This window comes from Pinus tabuliformis, chromosome J (assembly GCF_031772625.1).
Source record: "Pinus tabuliformis cultivar Carrire ecotype Pingquan chromosome J, CPIR1, whole genome shotgun sequence".
NCBI lineage: Eukaryota > Viridiplantae > Streptophyta > Pinopsida > Pinales > Pinaceae > Pinus > Pinus tabuliformis.
The window spans coordinates 1,363,156,342-1,363,165,457 of record NC_142295.1 but is presented as its reverse complement, the minus strand read 5'-3'; the positions used below and the strand labels follow the sequence as shown (position 1 = coordinate 1,363,165,457).

Here is a 9,116-nt window from a genome sequence, read left to right as displayed (position 1 = left end):
TTGCAGTAGGGGCACACACACTCTTTCTGTATGTATGTATGCACTAGATATTAGCATTAAATTTCACCTGCACGTTAGGAAGTTTCTCTAAGGTAATGCAAATGGGCAAATAAACAATTTTCATGAATCCTTCATTGAAATAATTGTCTCTGGGTCTATCTTTTGCATCTTTGGGGTGGGTTTCTTCTTCTTGGGATTCCTTTGCATACTCATCAGCCTCTTAATTTTGCATTGAAGTTCACTCCCCAGTGGAGGTAGTGGTCATTGCTTTGGGCAACAATGTTTTCAACAAAGTTGAAAATCTCAACAGAGCTTTGAGCATGACGGGGAAAGCTAGTGTCTATATTACAAAGCACGCAAACTTATACGAGACTGCACCTGCATATGTAACTGATCAACCTTGCTTCCCTAACTATGCAATAAGGGCAATCACAAAACTTGGTCTGCATGCTTTTTTGACAGCTCTAAAAGAAATTAAAAAGGGATTAGGCCGGATTGAGGGCATAAGTTATGGGCCTCAGCCTATTGATTTGCATATTTTATTCTATGGAAAACTAAAGGTTTCATTGAATACCTCATCAGAATTTGTTGGAACGACCCTTTGTTCCCACTCCGCTTGTACACCTTATTAGATTGGTAGCTGACAATGACATTGTTGCGTGTTGGCACACCTTGTCGAGAAGAAATGGCTGCATAATTGAGGCGAGGGAGAAACTTGGAGGGGAAGACCTTATGGGACGAGAGGGAATGAAGAGATTTTTTCCCATTGGAAATGAGTTATTGGATTGGTCGAGAAAAACTCATGTCATGGGTGTTTTAAATTTAACACCAAATAGTTTTAGTGATGGAGGATAGTACAAATATGTAGAGAATGCAATTGATCAGGTTAGATGGATAATATCTGAAGGAGCAGATATGATTGACATTGGAGCACAGTCAGCTAGGCCAACATCATTAAGCATTTCAACAGAGGAGGAATTGTCTTGTCTTTTGCCAATTTTAGAAGCAGTGGTACAGATTCCTGAAGCTGAAGGTAAAATCCTATCAATAGATACTTTCGATGCTAAAGTTGCATCTGAGGCAGTAAGAAATGGAGCTCATGTTGTGAATGATATATCTAGAGGTTGTTTGGATCCCAACATGTTTTCTACAGTTATAGATCTCGTTGTTTCTTATATCTTAATGCATATGAGGGGGGAACCATCAACAATACAGAACAATGAAAATACAGCCTATGGGGATGCATGTAAATAAGTTTCTAATGAGTTATGGTTACAGATAAAGAATGCAAAATCGTTTTGTGTACCTCCATGGAGAATTATAACAGACCCTAGTATTTGTTTCTCTAAGATGTTTGAGCAGAACTTGGAACTTTTTAGGGGTCTATCAGCTGTTTGACAAGGACTTGTAGCTAATACTGTGGCTGCTTCTCATGGGACTATTTTAATTAGACCCTCCCAAAAAAGTTTTTTCGGAAAAGTATTACTACTCCCTACATTGGCAAGGAGAGCCAACATATTTTTCTACAATCCTATTTCAAGAGGCTCTACATATTTTTTGAAAATGCCAACCTTGTTTGAACTCTAAACTGCTAGTCCTGATCCGAAACCTATGAATTTACCCAATTGCTTTGAAGTTGAACGACATTTTCATTCCATGAAAGGAGATGCTCGTCAATCTTATGGCATAAAAAATGCTTCTACCAGCCTATTTGACCATCCAGCCAGCTGTCTCCAAAGATAAACCCTTTCCAAAGATAAAAGCATTCAAGTCTTTGTTGGTTATAGTCTTGAAATTGTCATAGTTCTGATTTAATTTTGAGTTTGAAATTGATGTCGTTGTGTCTCATATCACCATCTGTTGCACATGATTAATGTTTAATATGTTTTGAAGAGGCATTTGCAATATTGAGTTGTTTTCTCATTTCAGGATCGATGAAGGCCTTAAAATGTTTATTGAAATTGTCATGTGTTATCCTTTCCATAAAGAACATATTTTGAAATCGTCAATACTGCTTGTCCAGAAGTGTTGAATGAGGAAAGAATTTGGTAGAGTCCTAGTGCCTTTGCACAACAATATCCTTTAATTTGACATACCCTAGAAGTCTAATTGATAGAATTTGGGGCATATTTTTAGATACGTTCCAAACTAGATTTTCTATTGTTTAAGATTTCGTATTTGGATGTTTGGTACTTGCCATTTGTAGTTATTTAATTACTCATATCCTAAGTATTCAAGAGCAACTTGATAGCACTTGAATGGAAAGATTCAGTTAACTAGTCATAGTTGCATGTTTCGAGGCAAATTCAAAGGATATTTGGGGTTTCTAATTCATCTGAAATTGTGCATTGGTAAATATATTAATATTTGGAATTATTTTTGGTACATTCCATTCTTATTTTTTGAACTTTTCATATCCTAAAAATTTAAGAGCGACTGGATACTGCTCATCATTTTAAAAACTAGAATCGGGTTTTGAAAATGTCATCTATCTAACGAGAATTTGAACTCGAACCTGAAGGGGTTTTCTACTGGTCTGTTATTTGGGCCTATCTCACTAACTAGTTTGGCTAGTTTCTAGTTTAGACTAGATGATTTTTAAAACTATGATATTGCTTGAATAGGAAAGTTCAGTGATCAATCATATTTGCATGCTTGGAGGCATATTGTGAGGGAATTTTTGGATTTTCAATGTGTCTGAAACTATGGATTTCTAAACATAATTTAATTTATTTCAAAACTCCACATGAAGAACTGTGGAAATCTGCATTCTCAAATATTTGAAATTGTTTCTCATAAGCAGATAAACATTTTTCTTGCAAAGCACTATGCAATACTTTTAAACTATAGATATGATGTGGGGCAATGCATTGCTATTATCATCATCTATTGTTCATAACTAATCAGAGGGATATACACACCATATGTATGAAGTTTCCTCCACTTATAGATATAAGACTCAAAGTGGAGCAAACTACATACATATGGCATGTATATCCCTCTGATTAGTTACGAATAGTAGAAGATGATAATAGAAATGCATTTCCCCAGAACATATCTATAATTTATGGAAGGATATTACCTAGGAGATGCTCCTAGATAATGCATTCTCTTGCTCACAAGTCATTGTTAAATATTTTCTTCAAATTTGGGATTGGTTTTGTAGGTTATTAAATTTTTTGATATGGTATGTGGTGGAACATTCAATCCATAATTTTTTGGGTATGCATATGGAGTTGTATAGGAACACTGTTAGGCCCCTATACTACTAGTGTAACCCCTTATTGTTATTAGTACAACCCACTTACTATATTGATGTACCCATGTAGTGCCCATATTGTTACTATTGTGCCCCATAGAAGCCCACTATTGTTATTATTGTGCCCTTACATTATTATTGTTATGTTGGCTCTGATTATGTTATAACCCCTTGGACTCCTATATATAGAAAGGAGGTCTTTTCATCTGTATCATCCAAGAATTGTTCATTTATGTAATTTAAAGGAGGTTGTCCCCTCGAAGAGGCTGAATTCTAAGGCGTTGATCTATCTTTTCTATCTTTTTTTGAGCTGGTTTCATAACATTTGGTATCAGAGCTTTGGATTCTAGGGTTTTGCTGCTCCAAACAGGTCATCGTGGCATTTTCGCTACAACTTTTTTTCTGTGATGTTTCTGAACTCACAAAAAAAACCCATTTGAGAAGAAATCACGCTGAACCTTGGGTCCAAATTTCAGAGCTTTTCGTGCTATATTTGCGGAGATAGGATCTGAGGAAGTTGGTCTTTTTGTAGACTCCTGAATTACAATCCAAACAGGTGACCTGGGGAAAATCGTCATAACTTTCTCTCTGGGGATCGGATTGAAATTTCATAAAAAGGTATAGAAAGAAGATGGACTGTAGTTTCTTGTATCCATTTTTTAGATCCAAAGGTCAAAACAGTGACTCGTGGCATGTCGTACAAGTTCGCTCTACTGATCTAGTCTATAATCAAGTCACTGTGGGAGATTTTGCATAACTCTTCCTTGGAGAATGCAATTTGGGTCAGACTTGTGGCGTTGGAAAGAGGACACAGAGGGCTACTACAAGTCACAATTTTAGAACTTAAAGATCTGAAAGTACAGAGTTAGAGTCATTTCAAGATCAAGCTCCTAAAATCAAGAAAAAACAAGATGGGGAAGTTTGATGGCAAGGATCCGGTAAATTGGATACTTCAGATGGAGCAATATTTTGATCTACATGGTGTAAAACTGTTACAAAAGGTATGTATTACATCTTCATATTTAGAACCAGATCAATTTTTATGGTATGAAGGGCTTTGTTCTCATAAACAACTTGTTACGTGGTCAATTTTCACAGAGGAAATGATAGCACATTATGAGGATACAAAGAGCAACACCTTCTTTAGAGCAACACCACAACAATTGGAAAGAGTAAAAGGGCTTTGTGACATATTGGAAAGAAAAATTATGGAAACCAGGAAGCATACTCCTCACAACTATAAAGATGGAAGTGTTGTTTCTCCTAGCCTTCCACAACCTACAAGGGTTACACCACAACAATTGGAAGAAAAAAGAGAAAAAGGGCTTTCTTACAATTGTGATAGCAAATGCACTAAAGGTCATAAGTGTGCTGAGAAGAAATTATTTTACATAGAATATGAAGAGGAGGAAGAAAAGGATCAAGAAACATCAAAAGAAGAAGATATACACCAGGACCCCACCCCAGAGAAAGAATAAATGAATCAAACCATATCTTGTAAAGCATTGGCAAGAATTACCACTCCTCAAAATCTCAAGATAGAAGGAAATATCAAGAAGAAAAAGGTGAAAGAAGTGAAAGGTCACATCGATAAAGAAGAAATGAATCCAACCATATCTTGTAATTCATTGGTTGAAATTATCACTCCTCAAACTATCAAGATAGAAGGACATATCAAGAAGAAAAATGTTCAAGAAGTGAAAGATCACATCGAGCATCAAAAAATGAATCTGACCATATCTTGTAAAGGATTGGAAGAAATTATCACTCCTCAAACTCTAGAGATAGAAGGACATATCAAGAAGAAAAAGGTTCAAGCAGTGAAAGATCACATTGAGCATCAACAACAAGTTCTCCAAATTTTAAAGGATAACACCACTTCAGTGCAAAATCAAACGAAACAACAAGTAGATCAACATCGTAGTGAAAAATGTTTTGATGTAGGTGATTGGGTATTTTTATTGCTACATCTCAAGCAAGCTATTTATGAGAAGGAAATGTTGGCAATACTACATGCAGTTAAAAAATGGCGACCTTACCAAATGGGAAGACTCTTCAAGGATGAGGATGTGAAAGCATTGTCTTGTGCTATTTCTATTATCCAACCAGATTGGATAAATAAAGCAAGGGATGAATGGAAGAAGGACGAAGAAGTATGGCCACTTATTCAAAAGTTGCAAAAGATCCCAATTCAAACAATATTGCCAGAAATTGAAGAGGAAGGAAAAATCATATTGGAACCTGGAGCAGTCATAGAAAAAAGAACCCGACAGCTACGAAATCGATCAATTTCAGAGTATCTCATCAAGTGGAAGAACTTACCCGCTAAAGATTCCACATGGGAGGACAAGAATTTTATACAGAAGCATCAAGAACTACTCAAGCATTGAGGACAACGCTTTTTGAAGGAGAGGGGCATGTTAGGCCCCTATACTACTAGTGTAACCCCTTATTGTTATTAGTACAACCCACTTATTATATTGATGTACCCATGTAGTGCCCATATTGTTACTATTGTTCCCCATAGAAGCCCACTATTGTTATTATTGTGCCCTTACATTATTATTGTTATGTCGACTCTGATTATGTTATAACCCCTTGGACTCCTATATATAGAAATGAGGTCTTTTCATTTGTATCATCCAAGAATTGTTCATTTATGTAATGTAAAGGAGGTTGCCCCCTCGAAGAGGCTGAATTCTAAGGCGTTGATCTATCTTTTCTATCTTTTCTTGAGCTGGTTTCATAACAAACACATTGTTAATGATGATGCATTCTGATAAAAGGAGGTAAGCGTTCAAGATCCAAGCCTCATCTACAAATTTTGACTATAGACATGTTAATAATTCCTACGAAGACAAGAGAGATCTATGTAATCTCTTCTCTTTGTTTTCAATAGCAGAAGAAGAGAGACTTGTCAAGGAGGAAGGGGAAGCCCTATATTGGATTTCACACCATAATAAAGACAACGATCAAAAAATGATGAACACTAGGCTAGGGTACAATCATTCAAATTTTATTGAGTGGTAGCTTTAATGCTTTGTGTGGTTTTGGTGTTGCTTAGAATGTCACGATATAAGAAGGCAATTAAGCAATCAAGAAAACTAGTCACAAAATCTACTTCGACCGACATATCATCATAATTAGTTATGAATGGAAAGCGTGTATCTCAAGCAATGAAACTGGGTTCACTTCGTCTTCCATAGTGCCACTCATTTGCTTTAGAGGAGATAGAAGAAGCAACAAACAACTTTGATGTGTTCTTATGGGTGAAGGCTCCAAGATTTGTTAGAGTTTCAATTGAATATTATCAATTTTGGTCACAAAATCATCTTGTTTTCTTGAGAGTATCAGTTTTTGGCAACCTCTACCCTTATATCTTGCAAGCTATTTCAACAAGTAAAGTTGCCAAAATTCTGAGCAATGCAAAAGAACAGAAAATAAGGAATGTTAAGCGCCTGAGGAAAGCATAATTTTTGGAGAAAGGGAAGATTTTTAATACAGAGATTCAGATTGACAGATTAAATTATGGATATTGGGGGTGCAGTGGATGCAATGGGTGTGGCATCTAAAGGTATGGATTTTTGGTTGTGTTATATTCTTTCCACGACTAGCCCACGTAGTTAATCGGGGGATTAGAGGGGTGGTGGATCCCCCTTCTTTGCATTGATTGTGTAGTGGAGGGGGGGGGTCACAGGGGGTTTGAGGTGTACCTGTAACCCCACTTTATGGGGTCTGGGGCAGCACCCCAGAAAATTTTGGTTTTGGACCCTATGTTAGGATGCGCAGACCCACCGATGGTTTTGTGCATGATTTTTGCACATGTTTTTTGGACATGATGGTTTTCGGTCCATGGTATTGGATGCGATGGTTTTAGGTCCATAGTATTGGATGCTTCGACATGTATAAATATGCATTATAAAATTGAAAGGAAAATAATAAAAAATCAAGCTGGTAGTCCCAGTTTTGGGATCCATGGGAAAATTTCTATGTATATGTGTTTTATGTGTTATGCTCTCGCATTGTTTATTTTATGTGTTTTAGAATTCGTATGCAGGTAATTTCTATATGGGGTTAAAACCTACATTTGGTATCAGAGTAGTATTGGCTTCAAGGGGACACTGTTATTGCTGAGGGGTTTCACTCGGGCCTGTGGTAGACCTTGTTCAGTGGGAGATCTGCGAGATCAATTCTAGTGGTGAAAGAAGATGGTGAGCAGTGGAAATATAGAGATCAAGAAATTTAATGGTCAGAGCTTTGAGTTGTGGAAACTCAAGATGGAGGATCTATTGGTGGATAAATATTAGTGGATCACGGTAGATACGGGTAATAAACCAACAGGAGTGTCCGATGAAGAATGGAAGAGTTAGATCGGAAGGCAAAGAGCACAATACGATTGTGTGTCTCAGATTCAGTATTGCTGAATGTTTCAGGGGAAGCTACAACGAAGGCTTTTTGGGACAAAATAGGGACTTTGTACCAATCTGAGTCTCTAGTGAATAAACTCTTCCTATGGAAAAAGTTGTATAACCCGAGAATGAAATATGGAGAGTCGGTGACAGAGCATCTGAACACATTTAATATTGTGGTAAGTTAGCTAGAATCTATTGATATTAAAATTTCTGATGAAGATAAGTGCATCAGTTTGTTGTGTTCTCTACTAGATTCATGGGATAGTCTGGTTATAGCAATAGGTAGTAATGCATCTGCCTTACAGTTTGATGAAATAGTCTCATCCTTGCTGACAGAGGAGATGAGATGGAAAAATATGGAGAGATAGAATGGTGATGCCTTGTCTGTATGAGGACAGTCCCAGAATAGAAACAAAAATAAGTCATCGAGTGGGAGATCTAAATCTAAAGGGAGATCTAGATCTCTAGCAAAACTTGTAAAGGTGGTGTGTTGGAAATGCAGAAAGGAAGGGCACTTCAAAAGGGACTATAAATCTAAAGCTTGCAATAAAGGAAAGGGATCTGACGATGCTCCTTCTGCAGAGGCGAAAACCACCTCAGATGAAGGTGGGTAGTGTACTTGGCTTCTTCAAGTACACATGTAGATCATGCGGCATGGTTGATTGACTCAGGTGCATCCTTTCACTTCACTCCCCATATAGATTGGTTCTGTGAGTATGAGAAATACGATGGTGGTGATGTCTTCTTAGGGGATGACACGAAGGCTAGAATCATTGGTCACGAAAAAGTAAACTTGAAGTTGCAAGGTGGAAGGGTTAGAACACTTCCAGGTGTTCTACATATTCCTGCATTAGCTAGAAATCTGATTTATGTAAGCAAGTTGGATGATGAAGGTATAAAGATAGTGTTCGAGAAAGATACCTGCAAGATGGTTCGAGGAGCACTGGTATTGATGCGAGGAGTTTGGATTCGAACTTTGTACAAGCTGCAAGGTAGCACTGTTGTTGATTGGTGCAACAGTTCTGTGGTTCCTAAAAGTGGAGCAGAAAATCTAGTGGCCTCTGGAGAGAAGACCATGCTGTGGCATCAAAGGCTTGGACATATTGGAGAGAAGTGCCTATACTTCATGGTAAAGGTATCGTAGAAGGTATGAGTAATAGCTCTCTGGATTTTGATTTCTGTGAAAATTGTGTATATGGGAAGTAGAATCAGGTGAGTTTCCCCTCTAGTAGTAAGAGGGTCAAACAGATATTAGAGCTTGTGCACAGTGATGTGTTTGGACATGTGAAGGTTAGTGGACTCGAGTATTGTAGCAATGATGCTGCAACTCGTGGGACTCCCTTCTTTACTTTTATCAACCCGGTAGTTCGTAACAAACTTGGAAGCGACGACGCTATATACACAAGTACTAGCTCTTGCCGCAGGCTGTCACTTGATCAGCTGGC

At 37.5% G+C, this 9,116-nt stretch overlaps 1 pseudogene; it reads left to right on the top strand.

Moving 5' to 3' along the window:
• The first annotated feature begins 230 nt into the window (after window positions 1-230).
• LOC149232459 (folate synthesis bifunctional protein, mitochondrial pseudogene) lies at window positions 231-1,587 on the top strand (annotated as a pseudogene).
• Window positions 1,588-9,116: the final 7,529 nt, after the last annotated feature.